This window comes from Caretta caretta, chromosome 11 (genome assembly GCF_965140235.1).
Source record: "Caretta caretta isolate rCarCar2 chromosome 11, rCarCar1.hap1, whole genome shotgun sequence".
NCBI classification, from domain to species: domain Eukaryota; kingdom Metazoa; phylum Chordata; order Testudines; family Cheloniidae; genus Caretta; species Caretta caretta.
The window spans coordinates 67921936-67938629 of record NC_134216.1 but is presented as its reverse complement, the minus strand read 5'-3'; the positions used below and the strand labels follow the sequence as shown (position 1 = coordinate 67938629).

The window sequence follows — 16694 nt, the reverse complement described above, 5'->3', positions numbered from 1 at the left end:
ACCCTCCAGCGTATCTACCACTCCTTCCAGTTTAGTGTCATCTGCAAACTTGCTGAGGGTGCAATCCATGCCATCCTCCAGATCATTAATAGGGTAGATCTGCAGTGCTGTTATATGCCCCGCTCTTCATGGCCTCTGCCACCAGAGAGTTTGGCATAGGCTGTGAAAATAAAATTCTGTTCCCTTGGAAGGCACGTAGTATTTATCTGCTCTTCTGCAGTAGGATGGAATTGTTGCCAGGGTCTTCCAGATGGTCTTGGCTGATGCCATGACAGCCTCAGTTACTGGGAGGGAAATCTTGGAAGGGATCAAAGTCTGGAGGATATCCAAAAACTTATTTTGGCATACCACAACTTCATCCAGCGGCATCTTCAATGAGTCTGCAATCCTTTTACATGATTTTTGGAATCGTTTAAAGTCATCCCGTCATGGCTGGTGATGAAATGATGGGTTCATCTGGACAGCAGGATGAAAAATTGGCAGCTTGGGTGACTTCCTGGTCTGAAGTCTCTTCCAGTTCCTCAATTGCCTCTTTTTGGGGCTCAGAGGGTCCAGTTACTGAAGGTGATGGAGAATGTCTCAACCTCTCTCTATGTGGACTGGGAGGCTTAGGGTAGTGTTGATAGTACACTGTCCATGGGTCCCAGTAGGGCCACCGTGGTGGGAATGGCATTGGTGGTGGCATCAATAGTTTCTGTACCATCCATGAGTTTCAGGTCTGGGGCGGTACTCATGTTGGTGTAGTGGACCTGGTATAGTGGCTGTCTGGATAGGCGAGGAATGACAGGAGGAATAGATTTCCCCTTCATCACCATTATCCTCTGTGCTGGATAAAGGAGGAGCTGATCTGGGTGGTGTTGCAAGTTGACGTGGTACCGAGCATGCAGGAGTAATGGTACCAAGGTGCTGATAAGACTAGAAGGTCTTTATACCGGTGAAATTGCTGGGCTACTGGGAGCATTGGTACAGAGGTGGATGTTGTCAGCGGTACTGATGGCTTAGAATCATAGAATCATAGAATATAAGGGTTGGAAGGGACCCCAGAAGGTCATCTAGTCCAACCCCCTGCTCGAAGCAGGACCAATTCCCAGTTAAATCATCCCAGCCAGGGCTTTGTCAAGCCTGACCTTAAAAACCTCTAAGGAAGGAGATTCTACCACCTCCCTAGGTAACGCATTCCAGTGTTTCACCACCCTCTTAGTGAAAAAGTTTTTCCTAATATCCAATCTAAACCTCCCCCACTGCAGCTTGAGACCATTACTCCTCGTTCTGTCATCTGATACCATTGAGAACAGTCTAGAGCCATCCTCTTTGGAACCCCCTTTCAGGTAGTTGAAAGCAGCTATCAAATCCCCCCTCATTCTTCTCTTCTGCAGGCTAAACAATCCCAGCTCCCTCAGCCTCTCCTCATAACTCATGTGTTCCAGACCCCTAATCATTTTTGTTGCCCTTCGCTGGACTCTCTCCAATTTATCCACATCCTTCTTGAAGTGTGGGGCCCAAAACTGGACACAGTACTCCAGATGAGGCCTCACCAATGTCGAATAGAGGGGAACGATCACGTCCCTCGATCTGCTCGCTATGCCCCTACTTATACATCCCAAAATGCCATTGGCCTTCTTGGCAACAAGGGCACACTGCTGACTCATATCCAGCTTCTCGTCCACTGTCACCCCTAGGTCCTTTTCCGCAGAACTGCTGCCTAGCCATTCGGTCCCCAGTCTGTAGCTGTGCATTGGGTTCTTCCGTCCTAAGTGCAGGACCCTGCACTTATCCTTATTGAACCTCATCAGATTTCTTTTGGCCCAATCCTCCAATTTGTCTAGGTCCTTCTGTATCCTATCCCTCCCCTCCAGCGTATCTACCACTCCTCCCAGTTTAGTATCATCCGCAAATTTGCTGAGAGTGCAATCCACACCATCCTCCAGATCATTTATGAAGATATTGAACAAAACCGGCCCCAGGACCGACCCTTGGGGCACTCCACTTGATACCGGCTGCCAACTAGACATGGAGCCATTGATAACTACCCGTTGAGCCCGACAATCTAGCCAGCTTTCTACCCACCTTGTAGTGCATTCATCCAGCCCATACTTCCTTAACTTGCTGACAAGAATACTGTGGGAGATCGTGTCAAAAGCTTTGCTAAAGTCAAGAAACAATACATCCACTGCTTTCCCTTCATCCACAGAACCAGTAATCTCATCATAGAAGGCGATTAGATTAGTCAGGCATGACCTTCCCTTGGTGAATCCATGCTGGCTGTTCCTGATCACTTTCCTCTCATGCAAGTGCTTCAGGATTGATTCTTTGAGGACCTGCTCCATGATTTTTCCAGGGACTGAAGTGAGGCTGACTGGCCTGTAGTTCCCAGGATCCTCCTTCTTCCCTTTTTTAAAGACTGGCACTACATTAGCCTTTTTCCAGTCATCCGGGACTTCCCCGGTTCGCCACGAGTTTTCAAAGATAATGGCCAATGGCTCTGCAATCACAGCCGCCAGTTCCTTCAGCACTCTCGGATGCAACTCGTCCGGCCCCATGGACTTGTGCACGTCCAGCTTTTCTAAATAGTCCCTAACCACCTCTATCTCCACAGAGGGCTGTCCATCTCTTCCCCATTTTGTGATGCCCAGCGTAGCAGTCTGGGAGCTAACCTTGTTAGTGAAAACAGAGGCAAAAAAAGCATTGAGTACATTAGCTTTTTCCACATCCTCTGTCACTAGTTTGCCTCCCTCATTCAGTAAGGGGCCCACACATTCCTTGGCTTTCTTCTTGTTGCTTTACCACAGTTGTCGGTATCAAGGGTTGTGCGCTTTGCACTGTGGAGGCAGGAGGTGGTGTCACAGACTGTAGTGCTGCCCAGTTGCTCGATGCCGCATGTTTAAGTAGTTTTGGTGGTACCAAGGCAGGGTTTCCATTTTATGCCTTTGTCTGAGCCTGCCTGCTTAGGGTTTTTGGCTTGCCTGGTACCCACAGTACCGGATGATACCACTGCCTCAGAGGTAGATGGTCTCTGTGGCATCTGTACTGATGGGAACTGATGGGTCGGGGAACGCTTCTTCTTGACAGTTCCTGAGGAGAGGAGATTGGAGCCTGTTTTTTGCTGCCTTTGTGGAAGAGTGCTCCTTCCTCTGAGAGGGTGGAGGGGAACCTCTGTCAGATGCCACCCTTGGAGACCAGTGCTCAGGAGGGGTCCGTCACCCCGGATCAGATGCCAGATGCAGAGACTTCATCATGAGGAGTTTTAGCTGTAGGTTCCTCGCATTCCTGGAGCGAGCCTTCAGATTATGGCAGTGGGAGCTCTTTAATGGGATGCGTGTCTCGCCGAGGCATTGGACGCAATGCGAATGTCTGTCAGAAACTGGGACTGATAATTAGTAAGGCAACATTTAAAACCCAGGGAGCCAGGCATGCCTCTTAGAATAGGGTTTCTCCCATGAGGGATGGTAACTATACTACACTGAAGGGTATACTTATAACTGATTGTTAAATTTCTAATGGAAGGGACAAAAATTTTATTTTATTTTTAAAAATGGGGAAGAGATAGGGTAGTTAAGTATTAACTAACTAAATAACTGGGTTCTAAAACCAGTACTCTAAAGATAGACTAACGATAAAACTCAGAAGTGCTGCCTATTGCTTTGTCTCAAGCCAAGGGATGGTAAAGAAACTGGGGGTGGGGAAGCCGTTGGTCACATAGCGCTATGTAAATGCCAAAGGGGGCATGAGATAGGGACAGTGCATGTGCAACCCAACCAGGCACTGCTACTTAAATTCTCCGATCACAGGTGCAGGAATGCAGATTCACCTAAAGTGGAGCACCCACAGGGACACTCCTTGAAGATGAATATATATTTTTAAATATATAAAAATTAAAATAGCATAAATGCAATCTTAAGGATTAAATATCAAACAGTCAAAAGTTTGGAAATTACAGAAGTTAAAGCTGTTTTCATTACTTTAACTCAGTCCACTTTCATATCCTATTTTTTGAGGTATGTGTTAACAGCAGACAATTATATCTTAACATTTATGTTCGGCAGGGACATCAGGAACTGAAAATACTCCACACAAGCAATATGGACACTATATGGATAAACTTTAATGTCTGAATTTCCTGACTTTCATGTGCTTGACATTTCAACTTTAACGTTTCAATAGGTAATTTTGTTTATTGGTTTGGTTCTTTGCATTTTTATTTGGGGATTGGTTTGAGGGTGTTTTCTTTATTTGTTTTGTTTTTGTTTTTTTACAGGGAAGTTAAATGCAAAAATCCCCAAACCTCCAGCACTCTGTAGAGTTTACTATCAACCGTTCTGACATTGCCAAGAGAGCTTGTTAGTTCCTTCATCCTAGCCCTACGCTAAAGGCTTCCCAGATCAATGGCTATATCTCTTGCTGGGCTCATAATCTCTACATGCTCCTGGACCCAGCATCTCTAACAGTAGCCTTAACTGACTTTATTAACATCCTTAGAGAAATACCTTTTGTTTATGGAGTCTACAAATCCTTATAATGCATGGGAGTTTTACTATGGACTTCACGGGGGCCAGAATTTTAGCCTCTAATTTTAAAACTACTGAAACAATTTTCTTAACACTTCTTTTTTAAGGGTCATTAAAATCTACAGATTCCAACAAACTGAGTCTGAAGTTTCTAGTTCAGCTATTACAAAATTTCTAATCAGAACATATGAGGAAAGTAGTGACTTATTTTTACACTCCAATAATTTTAAAACAGCTGAACTGCTTTCGGTCAAATATTCACCATCAGGCTATGACCGAATATGGAAAACATCAGCCTAAAAGGAGTTTGTCTGAGTAAGTTCTGAGCAACTGAAAAGGACAGGGAACTAGAATGGAAGTTGGATTTCAACTGTAGCTCAAACTCAGTACAGTTAGAGTTGCCAGGCATCTCGTTTTTGACCGGACCACCTGGTCAAAAAGGGACCCTGGCTGCTCCTGTCAGCACCGCTGACTGGGCTGTTAAAAGTCTGGCTGGCGGCACAGCGGGTCTAAGATGGGCTCCCTGCCTGCCCTGGCTCCACAGGGCTCCTAGAAATGGCTGGCACTTCCAGTTCCTGGGCACAAGGGCAGGCGGCCAGGGAGGCTCAGCGAATTGGCCCCACCCCTAGTGTCAGCTCCACAGCTCCCATTGGCTGGGAGCTGGGGGCTAATGGGAGCTGCGTAGGCGGTGCCTGCAAGCACCGGCAGTGCACCGAACCACCTGGTCCCTGTGCCTAAGAGCCAGACATGTTGGCCGATCCTGGGATCCGCACAGAGCTAGGGCAGGCAGGGAGCCTCCCTTAGCCCCGCTGCACCACCAACCGGGAGCCACCTGAGGTAAGTGCTGCCTGGCCGGAGCCCACACCCCCTCCCACAGCCCAACCCCCTGTCCGACATCAAAATCCCTTCCTGCACCCAAACGCCATCCTGGAGCCTGCACCTCACACCCCCTCCCACACCCCAACCCCCTGCCCCTGCTCTGAGCCCCCTCCCAGAGCCCACACCCACACTTCCTCTTGTATCCTAACCCCCTACCCCAGCCTGGAGCCCCTTCCTTCACCCTGAACGCCTCATTTCTGGCCCCACCCTGCAGCCCATAACCCTAGCTGGAGCCCTGACCCCCTCCCGCACCCCAACCTCTTGCCCCAGCCTTGTGAAAGTGAATGAGGGTTCAGGAGAACGAGCAATGGAGGGAGGGGGGAAAGCATCAGTGGGGGGCAGGACCTCAGAGAAGAGGGTCAAGGGCGTGGCCTTGGGGAAGGGGCAGAGGTGTTCGGTTTCATGCGATTAGAAAGTTGGCAACCCTAAGTACAGTGTACAATCCTGGCGCCTGATGTAACTTAAAGCGCTTAATTATATACACATTTTCTTTGAGTTCAAATCCCATACCCTTAAAACTTGATGGTAAGCTATTTTTTGTAATTAACATGCTCTTTTTTGAGATAAAAGAACATGTCACTTTTTCACATAAAATTTGAGGGGAAAATTAAAAACCCTGACATTTTACTGGTCACACTAGCATAGCTCCATCAAAGATGTCTCTTCTTAGATCAAAGGCTTCCTGATGTTTACTGTGATTAAAAATCTCACAACAGTACTCACCACTGAATCACAAGTTTTCTCCTGTACCTCAGCCTATTAACTAACTTGGTTTCAAAATACCACATAATTTCAACAAGACTTCCTAAGCCTTCGGGTACCATTCTACTTGATGCTGCAGTAAATATCTGAAAGTAACATTCCTGCCAGACAGTGTTTCTGTATACTGTGCTGGAAGGGTAAAATCCTACATATGACTAAAGAGATTACTTATTTTCAACAACTGCAATTTTATACAATATTTACCTGAAGGGCTGACGTCTATCTTGCTTCCTAACTGCTTTCTATTCCACTTCAAACTGAGCTGTAATGAAGGATAAGCATCCGCATGAAAGGCCACCGCTGCTTTCCTCAGTGCCCCTTAATGAACATGTTAGGAATATGTACTTTTACAATATATTTTAGCAACTGAGAAGCCTCTTTCTTGAGCAGAAAAGAAGGAAAAAAAAGTTGTCTTTCATACTGTTATAAGACTCTAGGTCACCATGGTGATTAAAATGATCTCAAAATCAGTCTATACCTTGTCTGAGGAAGGCCTATGGTTTGATATGTGTTTGTTATTGTATATTCAATTCTTAAAAGAAAGTAATAGAAAAGTCTCAAATTTCACCTCAGCTTCACCACTTTTTATCTCAAATCCCACACAAATGCCATAACTAAACTAGTAAGGACAGATTCAAAAACAGCTTCCTAAAGATTGCTCTGTAGACCACTGGTGGTCTGTGGAGAGCTAGAGGGCCAAAAGTGGCATGATCCAATGGCAACTGAAGTCAGCCAAAAGACTCCTGTTTAGTTCAATGGGCACTGGATGAGGCCCATCACACTGGCTCTCATCTTGTTCCAAGGTGCTAAACTGCATTAAAAGACAGCTAAGAATACACTAAATACTTCCCTAATGTATGTTACTTTTCCTATACAAGCAACTGCTGTCAAAGTCACAGAGATGCTATAGGATTATGAATGAGGGGAGAGGTTGTCCGCATGATCCTAAGATCAGTACCCGCGTTCAAGAAAGAAAGTAACTGGCCATCAATTACTCAGGGAGAGCACATCAGAGAGGAGGCCTGGCTGTTCATAACCATCAGAGAGAGGGTCCTGGCAGCCTTCTACAAGGCTGGAAATAGATGAGGATGGGCAGAATTTTCCAGTTGATATCTGGTCCTCAGGTGGAAACTGAGGATCAAGATCCTCTCAGGATCAAGCTGGTCCAAGGGTATGGAGAGATGTATGGGTTGTGCCTGTGGATGGTAGCTTGGCCCAACCATAAGAAAATCAAGTTTGTCTACAAAGAGTTCTCGAGCTGTCCAAGGAAGACAGATGGTCCTTGTTGGGGATTCAATACTCAGAAGGATCAAAAGAACATTCTGCAAGGGACAGGCAGACAAAAGGATGGTGTACTGCTTTTCCAGAGCCAAGATATGAGATGTCACTAAGATTAGATCGGCATTTGAAGTCAACGTGAAAGGATCCATTGGTGATGGTTCATATAGGCGCTAATGACACTGTGTTGGGGGTATCTCACAGATAGCAGATGACTTCAGGGAACTTGGAAGAGTGCTGAAGAAGAATATCCAAGTGATGTTCTCGGAGATCCTTCCTGTCCCATGAGCAAAGGACGACAGAAGGCAGAAGATTCTGGAAGTGAACTGGTAGCTAGGTAAGTGGTTGAGGGTTTTGATTTTGTGGAACATTGGTCCACCTTCTTTGGGAAGAGGGAGCTGTATAGTTTAGATGGCCTCCACATCAGTATAAGGGGGACCAATCTTCGTGGGGACAGCCTGGCTAGAGTAGTCAGGTAGGCAGTAAACTAATAAAAAGAGGGGAGAGTAAAAGGAGAGAAGATAGGAGTACTCAGCACAAAATTGAGATATTGAGAAGAAAATTAATCAAGGAAACAAAGGACACGAAAAGAAGAAATTCTTTAACTGTCTATACATCAATGCTAGGAGCCTGGTTAACAGAGAGGAGGAATTGGAATTGCTCATTTATGAGCACACATTTGATCCAGTTGGTATTACTGAAACCTAGTGGGATGTTAAAATCAATGCTTATAACCTATTTAGGAAAGACTGAGTAAGCAAAAGGGAAGGGGGAGTGGCGGTCTATGTCAAAAATGGCATTACCAGTTTGAATCACTGATAAGTGAAAAGAAAATGGTCTTGAATGCTTATGAATCAATGTCCTAACAGATAAAGCACTAAATGGGCTATTAGTTGTTGTCTGCTCTTGTCATAATATAAAGGGAAGGGTAAACCCCTTTAAAATCCCTCCTGGCCAGAGGAAAAATCCTCTCACCTGTAAAGGGTTAAGAAGCTAAAGGTAACCTCGCTGGCACCTGACCAAAATGACCAATGAGGAGACAAGATACTTTCAAAAGCTGGGAGGAGGAGAAAAACAAAGGGTCTGTGTCTGTTGGTATGCTGTTTTTGCCGGGGATAGAACAGGAATGGAGTCTTAGAACTTTTAGTAAGTAATCTAGCTAGGTATGTGTTAGATTATGATTTCTTTAAATGGCTGAGAAAAGAACTGTGCTGAATAGAATGACTATTCCTGTCTGTGTGTCTTTTTTGTAACTTAAGGTTTTGCCTACAGGGATTCTCTATGTTTTGAATCTAATTACCCTGTAAGGTATCTACCATCCTGATTTTACAGAGGTGATTTCTTTACTTCTATTTACTTCTATTTCTATTAAAAGTCTTCTTGTAAGAAAACTGAATGCTTTTTCATTGTTCTCAGATCCAAGGGTTTGGGTCTGTGGTCACCTATGCAAATTGGTGAGGATTTTTACCAAACCTTTCCCAGGAAGTGGGGTGCAAGGGTTGGGAGGATTTTGGGGGGAAAGACGTGTCCAAACTACGTTTCCCAGTAAACCCAGTTAGTTTGGTGGTGGCAGTGGAGATCCAGGGACAAAGGATAAAATTAATTTGTACCTTGGGGAAGTTTTAACCTAAGCTGGTGAAAGTAAGCTTAGGAGGTTTTCATGCAGGTCCCCACATCTGTACCCTAGAGTTCAGAGTGGGGAGGAACCTTGACAGCTCTAGACCACCAAATCACTCTAGGGAACAGGATGACCAGCTCCTTATGCATCTATTTACTGTGATAAACTCAGGACAGACAGCTGCAAGGAGTGGGTAGAAAACAGTCCCAGAAGGTTAAATGGCCCTCCTCCCTACCAACTGAGGAGGGGTGACTACAGGTCAGTCAGGCTCACCTGAGAAGAGGGTTACTGTTAGGATATAGATATTCAGGCCTGTCTGTAAAGGCCTATACTCTAAGAATTTAGGTGTATTCTTATCACTTGGCTAATTATAGAGGTATAAAAGAAAGAATCAAAATCACTATCTGCTGGTGTAAGGGCCTTCTCTTACTGTGACAGTCTGAGGCCGTGTTCTTAGGCTAAGGCCTTTGGCTAAGCAGCAGAGGCAGCCATAAGCTAGGAAGCGAACAGTCACATCCTTACATTCCAAACTAGTCACACTGAAATAAGGTGCTATTGGGCTGTTAGGCACTATCAGGACAGGATTGTATTCCTATCACCTCCAGAGAAAGGGAAGTGCCTAGAAAATGTAAAAGGAAACTTAGTTTGATAGCATCCTGTCTGGCAAGAACTCACTTATCAATAGCTGGGATGTGAAATCCTCACTTCTGTATTGTTTTGTCATTATAGTTCCCACTTTGCTATTGTTTGTCTGTATAATCTCTCTGGTTCTGTGATTGTTCCTGTCTGCTGTATAATTAATTTTGCTGGGTGTAAACTAATTAAGGTGGTGGGATATAATTGGTTACATAATCATGTTACAATATGTTAGGATTGGTTAGTTAAATTTCAGGAAAATGATTGGTTAAGGTATGGCTAAGCAGAACTCAAGTTTTACTATATAATCTGTAGTCAATGAGGAAGTGAGTGGGGGTGGGAGATGGGAACAGGGAATGGGGGTAAGGAAATTGCAATCATGTTTTGCTAAAGGGGGAAATGGGAACAGGGAATGGGAGTAAGGAAGTTGGAATCATGTTTGGCTAAGGGCAGGAATGGGAACAGGGACACAGGTGTAAGGCTCTGTGGTGTCAGAGCTGGGAAGGAGGATACTAAGGAAGGAAACTGGAATCATGCTTGCTGGAAGTTCACCCCAATAAACATCGAATTGTTTGCACCTTTGGACTTCGGGTATTGTTGCTCTCTGTTCATGCGAGAGGGACCAGGGAAGTAAGTGGGTGAAGGAATAAGCCCCCTAACAGTTACCAGAGATCAATTAGGATCAGCTGGAAGGGAATTGCCTGAGGTCAATTAGGATCAGGGGATTCCAACTAAGGGCAGCCTGAGACCTTTTTAAACCCTCCCCTGTTCAGAGAGAGAGGGAGAGAAGGAGTCATACTGCCAGTAGGTTAGGAGCAGCAAGACAGTGAGCCGCACCAGGAGGGGAGGCTGCATTCCCTCCCATAAGGGAGAAAAAACAAGCCCAAAAGACTGGCGGAGAGAAGGAACGGACTGCTCCGTGCCGCCAAGAGGGACTGTTTTACCCAAGCCCGTCTCGCCAAGGCTAAAAACAGCTGAGGCTGGTGAGACCAAGAAGGTGCCTTGCCACACTAAAATGTGTACCAAAAAAAGCTGCATGACTGTGGGGTATTTCAATTTGAGCAACATATTTTGGAGATCTCATGCTGCCAGTACTAAAATATGCTTGGAATTTATAAATATTGTAGATGACCATTTCCTAACTCAAAAAGTGTTGCATGGAACATGGGGGGAATCCTATACTAGACCTTGTATTGACAGATAAAGAGGAACTGATCAAAGAAATAAAAATTAATGGTAACCTAGGTACAAGAGATCATGACTTGATTACATTTATAATGTGCAAACAGAATAAAGTCCAGACCAGTGGATATATATATCGATAAATATATAGATTCGATAGACATACACACATGCATAGATACACACTTGGTACTTTAAAAGAACATATTTCACAAAGCTGAAAACAATTATGAGCCAGATTAGGCGGGAGAAAATATGTAATCAGAAAAATGTGAACAATAATTAGGAATTGATTAAGAACACTTTCTTAGATGTCCAAAAAGCCACACTCCCACAAACTAGGAAAAAAGCTGTATTGGTTAAAAAAAAAAACTGGCCTGATGGGATGTGAGGGCACCTACATAAACAAATGGAAGAAAGAGGAAGTCGATAGTAATTAATATAAATCCGAAGCTAGTAATTACAGAAAATTGATAAGGAAAGCAACGGGACACAAGCAGTAATCTAGGACGAGCAGAATTAAGGACAAAAAGGAGTTTAAAGTATAGTAGAAACAAAAAGAATCCTAACAACAGTATTTATCCATTACTAGATGGAAATAGTAGAATTACCAATAGTAATGCAGAAAAGGCAGAAGGTGTTCAGTAAATATTTCTGTTCTGCCTTTGGGAAAACAGATGATGTAGTCATATCATAAGGTAACACACTTTCTTTTCCACCTCAAGAGGATGTTAAACAGCAGCTACTAAAAAAGAAAAGGAGTAACTTGTGGCACCTTAGAGACTAACCAATTTATTTGAGCATGAGCTTTCGTGAGCCACAGCTCACTTCATCAGATGTGTGGCTCACGAAAGCTCATGCTCAAATAAATTGGTTAGTCTCTAAGGTGCCACAAGTACTCCTTTTCTTTTTGCGAATACAGACTAACACGGCTGTTCCTCTGAAACCAGCAGCTACTAAGTTAGACTTTTTTAAATCAGCAGGTCCAGAGAAACTTGCACCCTGGGGTGTTAAAAGAGCTGGCAGAGGAGCTTGCTAGACCATTAATGTTGATTTTCAATAAGTCTTAGAACACCTGGGAAGTTCCAGAAGACTGGAAGAACGCTAATGTTGTGCCAACATTTAAAAAGGGTAAATGGGATGACCCAGACAACTATAGGTCTGTCAGTTTGACATCGATCATAGGCAAGAAAATAAAGAATTAAAGGAGAGTAATATAATTAATTCCAATCAATGTCTGTTTATGGAAAATAGATCCTGTCAAACTAATTTGATATTTTTGATAAGATTATAAATTTGATTGATAAAGGTAATAGTGTTGATGTAATATACTTAGACTTTTGTAAGGCATTTGACTTGGTACTGAATGACATTTTGATTAAAAACCTAGAAAAATATAAAATTAACCTGGCACACATTAAATGGATTAAAAACTGGCTAACTGATAGGTCTCAAAATGTAACAGGAAAAGGGGAACCATCATTGAATGGGTGCATTTCTAGTGGTGTCCTGCAGGGATTGGTTCTTGGCTCTACACTGTTTAACATTTTTATTAATGACCTGGAAGAAAACATAAAATTATCACTGATAAAGTTTGCAGATGATACAAAAATTGGGATAATGGTAGATAATGAAGAGGACAGGTCACTGATACAGGTGATCTGGATCACTTAGTAAGCTGGAGATAGGCAAACAATATGCATTTTAATACAGCTAAAGGTAGATACCACAGTATTCTTGCCAGCAAGTTAAAAAAGTATGGATTGGATGAATGGACTGTAAGGTGGATAGAAAGCTGGCTAGATCATCAGGCTCAACGGGTAGGGATCAACGGTTCAATGTCTAGTTGGCAGTCGGTATCAAGCAGAGTGCCCTATGAGTCTGTCCTGGGCCAGTTTTGTTCAACATCTTCATTAATGATCTTGATGAGGGGATGGATTGCACCCTCAGCAAGTTTGCAGATGACACTATGCTGGGGGGAGAGGTAGATATGCTGGAAGGTAGGGATAGGGTCCAGAGTGATCTAGACAAATTGGAGGATTGGGTTAAAAGAACCTGATGAGGTTCAACAAGGACAAGTGCAGAGTCCTGCACTTAGGACAGAAGAACCCCATGCACTGCTACAGGCTGGGGACCGACTGGCTAAGCGGTTGTTCTGCAGAAAAGGACCTGGGGATTACAGTGGAAGAGAAGCTGGATATGAGTCAACAATGTGCCCTTGTTGCCAAGAAGGCTAATGGCATATTGAGCTGCATTAGTAGGACCATTTCCAGCAGATCGAGGGAAGTGATTATTCCCCTCTATTCAGCACTGGTGAGGCCACATCTGGAGTACTGCATCCAGTTTTGCCCCCTGCAGTACAAAAAGGTTGTGGAAAAATTGGAGAGAGTCCAACAGAGGGCAATGGAAATGATTACGGGGCTGGGGCACATGACTTACGAGGAGAGGCTGAGGGAACTGGGCTTATTTAGTCTGCAGAAGAGAAGAGTGAGGGGGGAACTTGGTAGCAGCCTTCAACTACCTGAAGGGGGGGTTCCAAAGAGGATGGAGCCAGGCTGTTCTCAGTGGTGGCAGATGATAGAACAAGAAGCAATGTTCTCAAGTTGCAGTGGGGGAGGTCTAGGTTGGATATTAGGGAAAAAACTATTTCACTGGGAGGGTTGTGAAGCACTGGAATGGGCTACCTACGGAGGTGGTGGAATCTCCATCCTTAGAGATTTTTAAGGTCCGGCTTGACAAAGCCCTGGCTGGGATGATTTAGTTGGGGTTGATCCTGCTTTGAGCAGGGGGTTGGACTAGATGACCTCCTGAGGTCTCTTCCAACCCTAATCTTCTATGATTCTATGTATACATCTAGGGACAAAGAATGTTAAAGGGTGGGGGACTCTATCATGGGAATCAGTGACTCTGGAAAAGATGTGGGGGTCTGAACATGAGCTCCCAGTGCAACTCTGTGGCTAAAAGGGCGAATGTGATCCTTGGATGCCTTAAACACGGAAATCTCAAGAAGCAATAATAAGAGGTTATTTTCTCTTTGTATTTGGCACTGATGTGACAACTGCTGGAATATTGTGTTCAGTTCTGTTGCTCACAATTCATGAAGGATGTTGATAAATTGGAGAAGGTTCAGAGAAGAGCCATGAGAATGACTAAAGCATTAGAAAACATGCCTTATGGTGATACACTTAAGGAGCTCAATCTATTTAGCTAAACAAAGAGAAGGTTAAGAGGTGACTTGATTATAGTCTGTAAGAACCTACATGTGGAACAAATATTTAATATTGGTCTCTTCAGTATAACATGATCCAATGGCTAGAAGTTGAAGCTAGGCAAATTCAGACTGGAAACAGTGAGAGTAATGAACCATTGGAACAATTCACCAAAGATCTTGGTGGATTCTCTAAGACTGATAATTTTTAAATCAAGATTGGATTTTTTCCTCAAAGATCTGCTTTAGGAATTATTTTTGGGGAGTTCTATGACCTGTGTTATACAGGAGGTCAGACAGGATGATAACTGTTGCAATAAGATGCTCGTATATTCTAGAGAATGCTTGAGTGATGTAATGGCAAGGCATTAGAATATAACCAGTGACTAGCCTGTGGACTCTGCAGCAGAATGTACTGTAGTGCCAGAGTTTGATATTTTCCAGATGGAGCAATCATACAGTATGCAGGATGATCCCAGGCTACTCTAAATCCAACATACAGAAATATTTTCTAGCACTACTAATGACCCCTGTACAATTATGTAAAAACAGTTCTCGCCTAAGTTTGCTAAAATATGAGCCTAGATTGTAATTACAGGATGTATGCATTTTCTGACCAATACTTTTTTTATACAATTAATATCTGTGTAATATTTTCATTGAACGGGTACCCAATAGACTAAGAAAAAATGCTGGTTCCCATAAGTGAACAACAGAAATGATATTAATTTATGAATGCCTCAAAATATACACACCATCATGTCAAACACAGGACTATAAGAATTTAATTTGTTATTAGATATCCAGGAATGTACAAAGGTTAGTTAACATCATGTAAAATATTAATATTAATCTCTTTCAGTTGGAAGAATTTTCAGGCTCCTTTTACTTAAATTTAAATGCAATTATTGTTTCTTTCATGTAATTAAGGAAGAGATCTCTTCCAAGAAAAAAAAAGGAACAGAAACATCCACCAGCCAAATAAATGGACTAGCAATTAAGTAGAATAAGGGTCTAAAATGAATTTTACTACTGGTGCCACTATTTGTAAAACTAAACTAATATAAGATGTGCCCCATTAGTCTTCCCACCATGTGGAGTAAAAATTTTGCCAACATTAATCTTTAAACTCTGCATTGCACACTTCTACAATTACCATGCTAATGATATATTTTTTCTATGACAAATAGACTATGTAGCTCTGTTCCCAGTCTTATAAAGGGCAACTGTCCAAGAACAGCTTCCTCTACATTGCAGGAAGCAATTGGGATATGAAAATCTGAGACGAGAATTAACTCTCTCTCTTTCTTTAAATAGCAACCGTGCATATGAAATCACCTACAGTAGCTGCTCAGAGCTGTAAAGTGAAGTTACAGTTAGTGAATGAGCTGCACAGATGTCAAGGCTCAGACTATTGTGTGAAGGTGACACACAGTACTTTTCTTTCCTATAGCCATTTAGTTCAGTATTATGTACATGGTGTTAGTTTATTAAATATATCGGGATGTAACAAATAATGTGCAAACAATGTGTTTGCAGGCTCCTCCAAAACCATGTAGCCAGCAAGGCAGAAACAAAAATATTGCAGTAAAGAATTACTGAGAGTGGAGTGGAGTTTTGCAACATTATTGTTTGACTTGAGAAAATAAGTCAGTGTGTTAACATTCAATACCACACAGCACCAAACTATGCCTATATAGAAATGAGACATCTGCCACCCTCAGTCTCCTTAATATACAGCAGCCATTCCCATTTTTTTCTGGAATGGTTCCAATAAATTCATTTATACTCAGTCTCATCGCAGTACATAAGTGGACAGTGAGGGATACAATTTCAAACTGGTGCATGGGGCTTTAGATGCAGGGATCTCATTAATATAAGTAGGAATCACAGCATCAACTTTTTGTGCATGGCTCCTAAGTCATTCAAATTGGCAAATTCTTTGTGACCCTTCTGCCCACCAGAGCTGGCAGCAACAAGGGCCAGGTTCAGTATCTAGGGTTTCCGTTTCAATAACACAATGCAAAACCGGCTCAAGCCCTCACCCAGTGACCTGGGACAATTACATACTACCCTCCGGGTGCCTCTAAGAGGCAATACTTCCCCTCTCACAAGCACAGAGTCTGAGCGTAGCAAAAGCCTTTTAATAAAGTAGGGAAACAATGCGGCATTAGGTTGGGGAAACACCACAAACAGGATTCATAACACAAACCATGAGCAAAAGACCCACCCGCCAAGTAAGTTTGGCAGTGTCCTTTTCCCCTCAGGGTCGTAAATTCAGCAACCCAAAAGTCACCCCTCCCACAGTTTCTGTCCTTGGTCAGTGCAGCCCCCAGAGTTCAGAAGTTCAAAGTCTGCTGCAGTTTCCACGGTATGCATCCGATGAAGTGAGCTGTAGCTCACGAAAGCTCATGCTCGAATAAATTGGTTAGTCTCTAAGGTGCCACAAGTACTCCTTTTCTTTTTGCGAATACAGACTAACACGGCTGTTACTCTGAAACATCTGCAGAGTTTACCTCCCAGCCTGGGTGGAAGTTGGGAGAGGTATGGGTGGGGGCATCTTTACATGCTCCGCTGGTCAGGTTGACGACCAATTGCCACACCTCTCCATGGGGTTATGCCACAG

At 43.4% G+C, this 16694-nt stretch overlaps 1 protein-coding gene across 5 annotated transcripts in view; it reads right to left on the bottom strand.

The window, feature by feature from the left end:
• Window positions 1–16694, bottom strand: part of SPAG16 (sperm associated antigen 16) — a 754420-nt gene that overhangs the window by 354408 nt on the left and 383318 nt on the right. The window lies entirely within an intron of this gene.